The 14,392-nt window shown below is 40.6% G+C and overlaps 2 non-coding genes across 2 annotated transcripts; both read right to left on the bottom strand.

The window, feature by feature from the left end:
- Positions 1-371: 371 nt before the first annotated feature.
- On the bottom strand, positions 372-478 carry LOC128128231 (small nucleolar RNA R71). The gene has a single exon (XR_008226092.1). It is a non-coding gene; the product is annotated as a small nucleolar RNA R71 (small nucleolar RNA).
- A 7,995-nt stretch (positions 479-8,473) lies between these two features.
- LOC128128230 (small nucleolar RNA R71) lies at positions 8,474-8,580 on the bottom strand. The gene has a single exon (XR_008226091.1). It is a non-coding gene; the product is annotated as a small nucleolar RNA R71 (small nucleolar RNA).
- Between the last annotated feature and the right edge of the window lie 5,812 nt (positions 8,581-14,392).

Genomic DNA, 14,392 nt, shown 5'->3' with positions numbered 1-14,392 from the left:
AGGAAATGTCCATGGGAGCTTACAAGAAGCGGATCCGAGAAGATGTGGGTCCCAGTTTAGTCCACCCCGCAATACCTGCCACTGCCACATTCGAGCTGAAGGGACACATAATGACCGCACTGAAGGACATCCCATTTTTCGGGAAAGATCATGAGGATGCTTTTAAGCATCTAGATGAAGTCAACGACATTGCGGATTACTTCAATGTCCCAAATGTCAACAGAAACACAGTCTTGTTTAGGATGCTTCCCATCACTTTCAAAGGAGCTGCTAAGGAGTGGTTGAAAGCACTCCCACCGGGTACAATCACCACTTGGGCTCAAATGCGTGAGCAATTCCTGGACCAGTTTTGCCCGCCATCCAAGATAGCCAAACTCAAGAAGGCAATAGCCAACTTTGAGCAACAGTCGAGGGAGTCACTATACGAAGCATGGGAGCGGTACAAGGGCTTGCTCAGAAATTGCCCTCAACATGACCTAAATGTGCAGCAAGAGATGTCAATCTTTTATGATGGGGTCAATGTGATGACAAGACAACTCCTTGATTCTCAAGGACCGTTGACAAAGAAAAATCCAAGGGAGGTCAAGGAGCTAATTGAAGAATTCGCAAAACACTCTCGCGAATACCACAACCCAAGGCAAGATGGAATCAAAGGCGGTGGAGGGGCCCAAACTGAAGAAATTGCAGCTGTCATGGCCAAGCTGAATAACATGGATCGCAGGATAACACAAATGGACCAGTCGATACATGCCATAAGAGTGGGGTGCGAGAGATGCAGTGGTCCACACTTGACCAAGGACTGCCATGTAGATGAGTTTGGGAATAGAAAAGCTTAAGTGTGATACTCTAGTGGGGATAAGTTTGATGAGGACTGGAGGAAACCGAAGAAGGAGTGGCTGCCATATGAAGAGTATAAGAAGCAAAAAGAAGAGAAATATAGGCAGACAGGTCGAGGCCTTTATCAAAAGGAGCAGCCACCAGCCGAGAAGAAACCCGACCTAGAGACCATTTTGATGAAGTTTATGGAGGCTTCAGAAAAAAGACACGATGCCACTGATTCCACCATTTTGGAACAACTAACTTTGATAAAGAACCAGCAAGCCTCCATCCATAACCTTGAAGTACAATTTGGTCAACTAGTCACTCTAGTTCATGAAAAATTGTCCCCAAAGAATCCCGAAGTAAAGACCCAATCTCACGTAATGGCCATCGATACTAAAGAAGATGCAATATCTGAGTTCCTGGAGGCATTGGAAGAAGAACCGCAGCAGCCCAAGAAATCAAGGATTGAAAGTGGAAAAATTGCTGAACCAGGCTCGCCACGACGTGGCACTCCTCTGGCCACGACGTGGTGCATGTCTGACCAAAAATACTTTGAGCCAATTCCAGCTTATCATCCACCTTTGCCATTTCCCACCTGAGCTACACTTAGTCAACTGGAGAAGGAGCATTTAGAGTTTGTAAAGCATGTGAAGGGGATCCCAATTAATACCCCCTTTGTCGAGTCCTTATCCAAAGCTCCCGAGAACCAGAAATTACTGCAAGACTTGATAGACACTCGAAGGCAATTAAAGAAGCAGTCTACAGTGATTCTAAGTGAACAAACTTCAAAAGCTGTGTTAGGAGAAACACCAGAAAAGATGGGGGATCCTGGACGCCTCACTCTTCCATGTGAGTTTGGGAATAAAATGAAGGTTAATGTTTTAGCCGATTCTGGGGCTAGCATTAATCTAATGCCTTTTTCAATTTATCAAAAATTAGAGATTCAGAAGATGAAGGCTACAAAAATGAAGATTCACATGGCGAATCGTTCGGTGACACAACCCCGCAGCATCGTGAAGGATACTTTGGTGAAAATTGTAAAATTTGTTTTCCATTAGACTTTGTAGTCTTAGACATGAAAGAAGATCCGGATGTTCCAATAATCCTTGGTCGGCCATTGCTTAACACTGCTGGAGCCCTTGTTGATATCCGCGAGTCTAAGCTCACTTTAAGGGTTGGAGATGAACAAGAAGTCTTTGGGATAAAAGATGACTTTCAAGAAGATAAAGAAGATGTGTTCACAATTAATGAAGAGAATGAACTAGAAGAACTGGAAAAGCTTATGGAAGAAGAGATAAAGGCGGTTCATCAAGTCAAGAGGACAAAACCGAGGGCATTTGTTCCGTATTTGATTGAAGTCATAGCTTACAAGAGTCTGCCTTCTTGGGTGAGCAAAGAGGATGAGGAAATGACAAGTGATGAAGATGAGGTCACTTCAAGAGTAACAAAGCCAGTGGTGAAAGAAGAGGAGAATGCTATGGAGTGCAAGGAACAAACGAAGGGCACAAAACGCAAGCTTGAAGAAGATGGAAAAGCTAAAAAGGAGAATTCAAAGAAGGCGTATAAAAGGAGAGTTCAAGCTTACAAACGGCAGTTCAAGGAACAAAAGATCCTGGTGGTAGACTCTTCCGAAGATTCAACGTAGAAGGCACGGAGTCCAGCTCAAGACTCCAAGAAAAAGAAGCGCTTCTTGGGAGGCAACCCGAGTTTGGTTTGCATTTTCTTTTCTTTTTAAATTTTTTTTTAGCTTTTAATTAGGAAAGACATCAATTCATCATCTAAAAACTGATAATTGGTAAATAATTAGTTGTGGGGAACTTTAAATAATGAATAATATGCAAAGTAATTAGTTAATATGTTAGAGTTTATTAAAATTTGGCATTTGGCAGTTTTCACGACGTGGGTCGAAATGGAAACACGGGACTATAAAGCGGACTTAAGGTCCACGACGTGGGCATAGCCAGCCACGTCGTGGCCTTTAAAAATCAGGGGGGACCATTTCCTTAAAACCCTTTGACCAATAAGCCCCAATCATATTTAGAAGCTGCCGCATGAAAGAGAACAACAAAACCCCACCGCCAATTTCTTAATCTACTTCCAATTTCCTTGCAAGATCTTGCCAATTAATATACTTGGTATGTGTTTTACTCATTATTTTGTAGTTAGTTCTTCCAATTTCAAGTTTTCATGGTTAGGGTTTGTATGATTCATGAAATTGGTTGAATCTAGTGGTTGATTTTAGATTGCATGCCATTTAAATGTCCATAGGAATAAACCCCAATCACTAATTTTGGTAGAAATCGCTTATAAAATGACCGATCCAGAAGCTGTTTGCGACTGCGGCCCACGACGTGGCGTAGCCTGGCCACGTCGTGACCTCTGGCAGACCCGTTAATATGTTTTAATGCTTTGGATGTTTGCTGCTTTGGTTTGTTTTTGTATGCAGAAATAGGACCATGACGAGCTGTTCCACAGGAGGAAAACCCGATAGATGTAGCAAGCATACATCCCTTATACCAGTTTCCTCAAAACATTCCCCGACCGTTGCTAACTACGTACGAGAATCGACTTGGATGACTGTATAATAGGGAGTTTGCAATAGCCCCAATTATCGATTGGGGATGGCTTGGTGGAGTGGGAATGGTAGCTGAGTTGGAACGTTATTAGTCAAAGACTTATGTTGGAGATCAATTTTCGTTCACTTGTCACGGGTGAAGGAATTTATTTGCCATTCAAGAACCCGTGTACCGAGAATTATCGATGGAGTTTTTCTCTACCGTATGCTTCGAGGAACGCACCCTTGATTTCACCTACAGCCGGGCACTTGTGTTTCGTTTGGGTGGTGTATATCGAGAGTTTAGTCTTCGGGAATTTGCTTGGCGTATGGGGCTCTATACAGAAGTGGAGACGCAATCTCCATTTTTCATTCCGTTCTTTCTTGGATGTGTTCGAGATTTTGCTCCCGGTACTTTGGATGTGCAGTTCTGGCGGGGCATTTCTAACCATGAGTACAACACTTGTGACTCGAGTGAGTCACAAATTCGGAATCCTGTTTTCCGATTTCTGCACCGCCTTATCACTTTTTCAATAAATCACAAGCATCATGGTGATAAAGTCCCCATTCATAATCTATTTTATTTATGGACTCTTATTACCCCGAGAGTTTGTTGTGATTTACCTTATATGTTGGCGAGGTTCATGGGGAAGAAAACGGCCAATTCAAGGCCTGGGAGCCCGATTACTGGGGAGGGGGGGGGCATTTGGTTACTTGCCTGGCTAGGTCATATCATATTTTGACCCATGACTTTGTGAGGAATCTTACTCGATTCCCGGACACAGACTTGACCATTCAAGTCTTGGGTGTTATGCGAGCGGTGGTGAATATCGGGGGTCGTTTTGTTATACCACCGATAGATGACGAGCAGGAGGAGGTGCAGCTAGGACAACAACCACCAGCCAGACCGCAGCGTCGGAATGTGCGGGCTAGAGGTGAAGTCGAGAGAGAACGTGCTACTTCGCAGTATGTGCAGGGAGTGCCCACCGACCCTTTTCAGAGTCGGGTGGGAACGTATTTGGATAATCTGCGGGGGCATGCCATTTACCATACCCAACTTACTGAGGGTATTTATTCGCATTTGGGTGTGACCCGACCATCTTCTATGCCACCACAATATCCCTATTTTCCAACATGGGAGGAGCTATGGCGTCTGCAGAATGACGGGGCAGGGCCAAGTGGAGCACAAGATCAAGATGATGATTGATTTTATTTCTTTTTCTTTTGTTTTGTTTTTGAGTATTTTTTTTTATGTTGAATTTGGTGTGTAATGTAAAACATTCTTAAACTATGATGTTACTCTTTATTTCTTTTGGGTTGTTCCATTTTTCAGATTAGCATTGGAATTCTAAGGAGCATAAAAGGTTAACTTTCGAGTCGTGTTTGTCTAGTCAAGGAAGCTTAGAGTCGTGAGTTGGAACCCATAATTCATGATAAGTGTGGGGTATATTAGGAGAGAGGTTACAGTTGGGAAATATATTTGCATAGAAGCGTCTGAAACCAGTTAGCCATTGGTCATAGTTGCTAGAGTAAATAAAACAAATAAACTATTTTCTGCTGATGCCCAGTTTCCACGACGTGGAATCCTTAATACCATGTCGTGGCGTTCTTGCAGTTTGTATTAATATCAGCATTTCGGTGTTCGCGCTTTCAACCCATATCACGACGTAGCCAGTCACCTGCCACGACATGACCCAGTTTATCATTGCCCACATTTTTCCTTACAAACACCCACTTTGAAGAATTGAAGTTTCAAGTCATGTTCGTGGTTTATTTACATATTCAACCAGTTCTACAACGAGTTTCTATTTTTGGAAGTCCAATTGTACGTTTTCCACACTTTTGGAGATGCTCACGCCACTATCCCAGGGGAGTCTGTTCCTTTTTCTCTCTTTTCTTTAATTTTGATTTATTTTTATGAATACAATGAGGGCATTGTATGAAATAAGTGTAGGGTAGGGGTAGAAAAAGTAAAAATTTGCTAGATAATCATAGAATTTGATAGTAAAAAATTGAAAATTTTGAAAATTTTGAATTTTTAATAATTGAATCTAGTAATAATAATTTGAGCTATAATTGCTAGTATTATGTGGGATGATCCGATGAAAGTTCAAATGTTTAGTTGAGCCAATATACGTTATAGTGCATTTGTGGCCTCCCTTATTTTAGTGAAATCATGGAACAAAAACACAACCCCGCTTGGTTTGAGGGATGCAATATGTTTAGCAGCCTAAACCTGAAATGTATCCAGGAAAATTATTATCATTAACCAATAAAGGTTGAGATTGAGCGCCTCTGCTTAAGCATGTAGGTTTGAGTGAAAAAAAAGTGAGGTACATGTAAAGAAAAAAAAGAGAGAATTACGAGAAAAATGTTAAGAATTTTGGAGCAAGTAAAGTGAAGATCAAAAGATCAAAATTCCAAGAAATTCAAAAGTTGAAGATACCAGAAATCAAATCAAATAAGGTGGTGAATTCAAAGAGATCAAATGCCAAAGAAATGAAGAATTCCAAAAGAGCTCCATAGTGGTATCGAAAAATTGTAATTCTAGATTATGTATGCTTAGGTTGCTCAACTAAAAATACCTTGAGGATAAGGAGGTTTTCTGAGGATAGATTCGGAGGGTTGCATAAAATGAGCATTGTTCGGAAAAAATGGGCGAGTGTTTATGAAGATTGTGAGTATTTAAAGTATGGGGGTACTTTAGGAAACTTTTAGACACAAAAGCATGCGTTGAGGTCTTGGCATAATGGTTGAACTAGAGTCGGATTGTTCTGTGTGGTGTTAGTAATTAAGAATTAAGTTTAAATTTGCTTGAGGGCAAGCAAAGCATAAGTGTGAGGTATTTTGATATTGCTATATTTATACTTATTTTTAGGCAATATTTAAGTACATTTTTATTAATAAATTGATAATATGTTTAGAATAATGATACTTATGACTTTACATTGTTATTTTTAGTCAATATAAAGGATTTTCGAAGAGAGGGACCAAAAGTGCCAAAATGTGGAACATGGGACGCTTGAAAGACAAGAAAATAATAAATTCACGATAAACACTCAATTCACGACGTGGCGATGAAGTTCACGACGTGGCACGGGTGTTCCAGAAGATAAACATCGCGAGGCGGAGGATTTCCTTGAAGGATACGGATTGCTTGAAGCCCACGACGTGGCACATCTGGCCACGACGTGGCGCGGGTTTTTGAGGATTATATAAGTCCTCCTGATTATTGCGAAAGAAAGAAGCTTTTGGCAGAAGAAAAGAGTTCCAGGAGACGATTAAGAGCAAAAGAAAGGTTCTGGAAGAGGGTTTTCAACACCAAAAGAAGTAAATGTTTATATTTTAGTTAAATAAGAACATGTCTTTCATTATTTTTAGCTGTGTTGGTTTAGTTGCCATGATGAGCAGCTGAATCTAGCTACTCTTGTTTAGCTAGATGAAGCTTTAAACTTATGAATAGTTATATGCTTATGGATTAAGTTTAGTTGGTAAAAATTGCTTGTGTTTGATTTGTATAACCTAGCATGCTATTACTTGTTTATCTATTTGATTGATTGCATGTTCTGTGTAGCTTAGTGACCATTAAACTGCATGAACCTGTTTACCTAATGATTTAGTGAACATTGAATTGTTAGAGCTAGGATTGACCAATCTTAGTTAGTAATTAGAATAAATAAGCTTAGCTGTGCTAGAGAAAACGTGTATTGTGATCATAATTGCGTTTATACAACAAATCTTACATAGCATATTTACATTCATAATTAGTTCTGTGTTTAATTATGTGTGAACATACATGGTTTGACATGAATTAGTTAATTAATGGTAAAGTTAGAACTAAATTACTAATACAACTAAAATACCAACTTAATAATCCGTAATCATTAGCTAGCCATAAGGGAGAAGTGGATTCAAACTAAACAAGAGTGTGTTTTTATCTATTGAATTTGAATTTAAGTTCACCTGATCTTGTAAAATCAGGTAAAACCCCTTTTAAACTTGTTAATAAATTAGGTTAATTTAATAGTAAGTAAATTAATTAAAACACCGTTCCCTGTGATCGACACCCGACTTACCCAAGCTATACTGTAATCTGACTAGGTACACTGCCTATAAGTGCATAGTTAGTTAAGTTTGTTAGGTTATAAATATTAAAATTAGTGAGTACTTTTGTGCACATCAAGTTTTTGGCGCCATTGCCGGGGAACGGCTGAGTTTTTAGCTCATTTATTTGCATTAAATTAATCGATCCTTCTTGTGGAGTAAAAACCCAAAAAAAGTTAATTTTTCAGCAAAATAATTTTTCTGTTATTCACAGTGTCCACGACGCGGCACTACTCTGGCCATGACGTGGACAGTTAAAAACTAGATTTTTTTAATTTGAAATTAGTTTTTCTTATTTTAGTTCAGTTTTACGTTTTTTAGTTTAGCAAGTTGCAGGAGTTCATGACCAGAAGCTCAAACATACACTTGGTGCCACCACTTGAAGACCCCGAGTCTGCACTTCACAAGAAAAAGACGCCCTTGCAAGAATTGAAGTCAGCTTTTTCTAGGAAGTCGGGAAAGAAGACAGGAGAGTCAAGTTCATCAGCAAAGGACAAGAGCAATCTTGAGCATTCGGATCATACACCCATCCAGACCGAGTCCGAAAGCGATACCGAGCCAGAATTTGAAGAACACACGAGCGAACCCGAGAACGAGCCAAGGAACGAGATGGCAGCGATTGAGGAAATGTCCATGGGAGCTTACAAGAAGCGGATCCGAGAAGATGTGGGTCCCGGTTTAGTCCACCCCGCAATACCTGCCACTGCCACATTCGAGCCGAAGGGACACATAATGACCGCACTGAAGGACATCCCATTTTTCGGGAAAGATCATGAGGATGCTTTTAAGCATCTAGATGAAGTCAACGACATTGCGGATTACTTCAATGTCCCAAATGTCAACAGAAACACAGTCTTGTTTAGGATGCTTCCCATCACTTTCAAAGGAGCTGCTAAGGAGTGGTTGAAAGCACTCCCACCGGGTACAATCACCACTTGGGCTCAAATGCGTGAGCAATTCCTGGACCAGTTTTGCCCGCCATCCAAGATAGCCAAACTCAAGAAGGCAATAGCCAACTTTGAGCAACAGTCGAGGGAGTCACTATACGAAGCATGGGAGCGGTACAAGGGCTTGCTCAGAAATTGCCCTCAACATGACCTAAATGTGCAGCAAGAGATGTCAATCTTTTATGATGGGGTCAATGTGATGACAAGACAACTCCTTGATTCTCAAGGACCGTTGACAAAGAAAAATCCAAGGGAGGTCAAGGAGCTAATTGAAGAATTCGCAAAACACTCTCGCGAATACCACAACCCAAGGCAAGATGGAATCAAAGGCGGTGGAGGGGCCCAAACTGAAGAAATTGCAGCTGTCATGGCCAAGCTGAATAACATGGATCAGGATAACACAAATGGACCAGTCGATACATGCCATAAGAGTGGGGTGCGAGAGATGCAGTGGTCCACACTTGACCAAGGACTGCCATGTAGATGAGTTTGGGAATAGAAAAGCTTAAGTGTGATACTCTAGTGGGGATAAGTTTGATGAGGACTGGAGGAAACCGAAGAAGGAGTGGCTGCCATATGAAGAGTATAAGAAGCAAAAAGAAGAGAAATATAGGCAGACAAGTCGAGGCCTTTATCAAAAGGAGCAGCCACCAGCCGAGAAGAAACCCGACCTAGAGACCATTTTGATGAAGTTTATGGAGGCTTCAGAAAAAAGACACGATGCCACTGATTCCACCATTTTGGAACAACTAACTTTGATAAAGAACCAGCAAGCCTCCATCCATAACCTTGAAGTACAATTTGGTCAACTAGTCACTCTAGTTCATGAAAAATTGTCCCCAAAGAATCCCGAAGTAAAGACCCAATCTCACGTAATGGCCATCGATACTAAAGAAGATGCAATATCTGAGTTCCTGGAGGCATTGGAAGAAGAACCGCAGCAGCCCAAGAAATCAAGGATTGAAAGTGGAAAAATTGCTGAACCAGGCTCGCCACGACGTGGCACTCCTCTGGCCACGACGTGGTGCATGTCTGACCAAAAATACTTTGAGCCAATTCCAGCTTATCATCCACCTTTGCCATTTCCCACCTGAGCTACACTTAGTCAACTGGAGAAGGAGCATTTAGAGTTTGTAAAGCATGTGAAGGGGATCCCAATTAATACCCCCTTTGTCGAGTCCTTATCCAAAGCTCCCGAGAACCAGAAATTACTGCAAGACTTGATAGACACTCGAAGGCAATTAAAGAAGCAGTCTACAGTGATTCTAAGTGAACAAACTTCAAAAGCTGTGTTAGGAGAAACACCAGAAAAGATGGGGGATCCTGGACGCCTCACTCTTCCATGTGAGTTTTGGAATAAAATGAAGGTTAATGTTTTAGCCGATTCTGGGGCTAGCATTAATCTAATGCCTTTTTCAATTTATCAAAAATTAGAGATTCAGAAGATGAAGGCTACAAAAATGAAGATTCACATGGCGAATCGTTCGGTGACACAACCCCGCAGCATCGTGAAGGATACTTTGGTGAAAATTGTAAAATTTGTTTTCCATTAGACTTTGTAGTCTTAGACATGAAAGAAGATCCGGATGTTCCAATAATCCTTGGTCGGCCATTGCTTAACACTGCTGGAGCCCTTGTTGATATCCGCGAGTCTAAGCTCACTTTAAGGGTTGGAGATGAACAAGAAGTCTTTGGGATAAAAGATGACTTTCAAGAAGATAAAGAAGATGTGTTCACAATTAATGAAGAGAATGAACTAGAAGAACTGGAAAAGCTTATGGAAGAAGAGATAAAGGCGGTTCATCAAGTCAAGAGGACAAAACCGAGGGCATTTGTTCCGTATTTGATTGAAGTCATAGCTTACAAGAGTCTGCCTTCTTGGGTGAGCAAAGAGGATGAGGAAATGACAAGTGATGAAGATGAGGTCACTTCAAGAGTAACAAAGCCAGTGGTGAAAGAAGAGGAGAATGCTATGGAGTGCAAGGAACAAACGAAGGGCACAAAACGCAAGCTTGAAGAAGATGGAAAAGCTAAAAAGGAGAATTCAAAGAAGGCGTATAAAAGGAGAGTTCAAGCTTACAAACGGCAGTTCAAGGAACAAAAGATCCTGGTGGTAGACTCTTCCGAAGATTCAACGTAGAAGGCACGGAGTCCAGCTCAAGACTCCAAGAAAAAGAAGCGCTTCTTGGGAGGCAACCCGAGTTTGGTTTGCATTTTCTTTTCTTTTTAAAATTTTTTTTAGCTTTTAATTAGGAAAGACATCAATTCATCATCTAAAAACTGATAATTGGTAAATAATTAGTTGTGGGGAACTTTAAATAATGAATAATATGCAAAGTAATTAGTTAATATGTTAGAGTTTATTAAAATTTGGCATTTGGCAGTTTTCACGACGTGGGTCGAAATGGAAACACGGGACTATAAAGCGGATTTAAGGTCCACGACGTGGGCATAGCCAGCCACGTCGTGGCCTTTAAAAATCAGGGGGGACCATTTCCTTAAAACCCTTTGACCAATAAGCCCCAATCATATTTAGAAGCTGCCGCATGAAAGAGAACAACAAAACCCCACCGCCAATTTCTTAATCTACTTCCAATTTCCTTGCAAGATCTTGCCAATTAATATACTTGGTATGTGTTTTACTCATTATTTTGTAGTTAGTTCTTCCAATTTCAAGTTTTCATGGTTAGGGTTTGTATGATTCATGAAATTGGTTGAATCTAGTGGTTGATTTTAGATTGCATGCCATTTAAATGTCCATAGGAATAAACCCCAATCACTAATTTTGGTAGAAATCGCTTATAAAATGACCGATCCAGAAGCTGTTTGCGACTGCGGCCCACGACGTGGCGTAGCCTGGCCACGTCGTGACCTCTGGCAGACCCGTTAATATGTTTTAATGCTTTGGATGTTTGCTGCTTTGGTTTGTTTTTATATGCAGAAATAGGACCATGACGAGCTGTTCCACAGGAGGAAAACCCGATAGATGTAGCAAGCATACATCCCTTATACCAGTTTCCTCAAAACATTCCCCGACCGTTGCTAACTACGTACGAGAATCGACTTGGATGACTGTATAATAGGGAGTTTGCAATAGCCCCAATTATCGATTGGGGATGGCTTGGTGGAGTGGGAATGGTAGCTGAGTTGGAACGTTATTAGTCAAAGACTTATGTTGGAGATCAATTTTCGTTCACTTGTCACGGGTGAAGGAATTTATTTGCCATTCAAGAACCCGTGTACCGAGAATTATCGATGGAGTTTTTCTCTACCGTATGCTTCGAGGAACGCACCCTTGATTTCACCTACAGCCGGGCACTTGTGTTTCGTTTGGGTGGTGTATATCGAGAGTTTAGTCTTCGGGAACTTGCTTGGCGTATGGGGCTCTATACAGAAGTGGAGACGTAATCTCCATTTTTCATTCCGTTCTTTCTTGGATGTGTTCGAGATTTTGCTCCCGGTACTTTGGATGTGCAGTTCTGGCGGGGCATTTCTAACCATGAGTACAACACTCGTGACTCGAGTGAGTCACAAATTCGGAATCCTGTTTTCCGATTTCTGCACCGCCTTATCACGTTTTCAATAAATCACAAGCATCATGGTGATAAAGTCCCCATTCATAATCTATTTTATTTATGGACTCTTATTACCCCGAGAGTTTGTTGTGATTTACCTTATATGTTGGCGAGGTTCATGGGGAAGAAAGCGGCCAATTCTAGGCCAGGGAGCCCGATTACTGGGGGGGGGGGGGGGGGGGGCATTTGGTTACTCGCCTGGCTAGGTCATATCATATTTTGACCCATGACTTTGTGAGGAATCTTACTCGATTCCCGGACACAGACTTGACCATTCAAGTCTTGGGTGTTATGCGAGTGGTGGTGAATATCGGGGGTCGTTTTGTTATACCACCGATAGATGACGAGCAGGAGGAGGTGTAGCTAGGACAACAACCACCAGCCAGACCGCAGCGTCGGAATGTGCGGGCTAGAGGTGAAGTCGAGAGAGAACGTGCTACTTCGCAGTATGTGCAGGGAGTGCCCACCGACCCTTTTCAGAGTCGGGTGGGAACGTATTTGGATAATCTGCGGGGGCATGCCATTTACCATACCCAACTTACTGAGGGTATTTATTCGCATTTGGGTGTGACCCGACCATCTTCTATGCCACCACAATATCCCTATTTTCCAACATGGGAGGAGCTATGGCGTCCGCAGAATGACGGGGCAGGGCCAAGTGGAGCACAAGATCAAGATGATGATTGATTTTATTTCTTTTTCTTTTGTTTTGTTTTTGAGTAGTTTTTTTTATGTTGAATTTGGTGTGTAATGTAAAACATTCTTAAACTATGATGTTACTCTTTATTTCTTTTGGGTTGTTCCATTTTTCAGATTAGCATTGGAATTCTAAGGAGCATAAAAGGTTAACTTTCGAGTCGTGTTTGTCTAGTCAAGGAAGCTTAGAGTCGTGAGTTGGAACCCATAATTCATGATAAGTGTGGGGTATATTAGGAGAGAGGTTACAGTTGGGAAATATATTTGCATAGAAGCGTCTGAAACCAGTTAGCCATTGGTCATAGTTGCTAGAGTAAATAAAACAAATAAACTATTTTCTGCTGATGCCCAGTTTCCACGACGTGGAATCCTTAATACCATGTCGTGGCGTTCTTGCAGTTTGTATTAATATCAGCATTTCGGTGTTCGCGCTTTCAACCCATATCACGACGTAGCCAGTCACCTGCCACGACATGACCCAGTTTATCATTGCCCACATTTTTCCTTACAAACACCCACTTTGAAGAATTGAAGTTTCAAGTCATGTTCGTGGTTTATTTACATATTCAACCAGTTCTACAACGAGTTTCTATTTTTGGAAGTCCAATTGTACGTTTTCCACACTTTTGGAGATGCTCACGCCACTATCCCAGGGGAGTCTGTTCCTTTTTCTCTCTTTTCTTTAATTTTGATTTATTTTTATGAATACAATGAGGGCATTGTATGAAATAAGTGTAGGGTAGGGGTAGAAAAAGTAAAAATTTGCTAGATAATCATAGAATTTGATAGTAAAAAATTGAAAATTTTGAAAATTTTGAATTTTTAATAATTGAATCTAGTAATAATAATTTGAGCTATAATTGCTAGTATTATGTGGGATGATCCGATGAAAGTTCAAATGTTTAGTTGAGCCAATATACGTTATAGTGCATTTGTGGCCTCCCTTATTTTAGTGAAATCATGGAACAAAAACACAACCCCGCTTGGTTTGAGGGATGCAATATGTTTAGCAGCCTAAACCTGAAATGTATCCAGGAAAATTATTATCATTAACCAATAAAGGTTGAGATTGAGCGCCTCTGCTTAAGCATGTAGGTTTGAGTGAAAAAAAAGTGAGGTACATGTAAAGAAAAAAAAGAGAGAATTACGAGAAAAATGTTAAGAATTTTGGAGCAAGTAAAGTGAAGATCAAAAGATCAAAATTCCAAGAAATTCAAAAGTTGAAGATACCAGAAATCAAATCAAATAAGGTGGTGAATTCAAAGAGATCAAATGCCAAAGAAATGAAGAATTCCAAAAGAGCTCCATAGTGGTATCGAAAAATTGTAATTCTAGATTATGTATGCTTAGGTTGCTCAACTAAAAATACCTTGAGGATAAGGAGGTTTTCTGAGGATAGATTCGGAGGGTTGCATAAAATGAGCATTGTTCGGAAAAAATGGGCGAGTGTTTATGAAGATTGTGAGTATTTAAAGTATGGGGGTACTTTAGGAAACTTTTAGACACAAAAGCATGCGTTGAGGTCTTGGCATAATGGTTGAACTAGAGTCGGATTGTTCTGTGTGGTGTTAGTAATTAAGAATTAAGTTTAAATTTGCTTGAGGGCAAGCAAAGCATAAGTGTGAGGTATTTTGATATTGCTATATTTATACTTATTTTTAGGCAATATTTAAGTACATTTTTATTAATAAATT

Source organism: Lactuca sativa, chromosome 8 (genome assembly GCF_002870075.4).
Source record: "Lactuca sativa cultivar Salinas chromosome 8, Lsat_Salinas_v11, whole genome shotgun sequence".
Classification (NCBI taxonomy): Eukaryota; Viridiplantae; Streptophyta; class Magnoliopsida; order Asterales; family Asteraceae; genus Lactuca; species Lactuca sativa.
The sequence above is the reverse complement of the archived record's forward strand: the minus strand, read 5'-3'. Positions and strand labels throughout refer to the sequence as shown.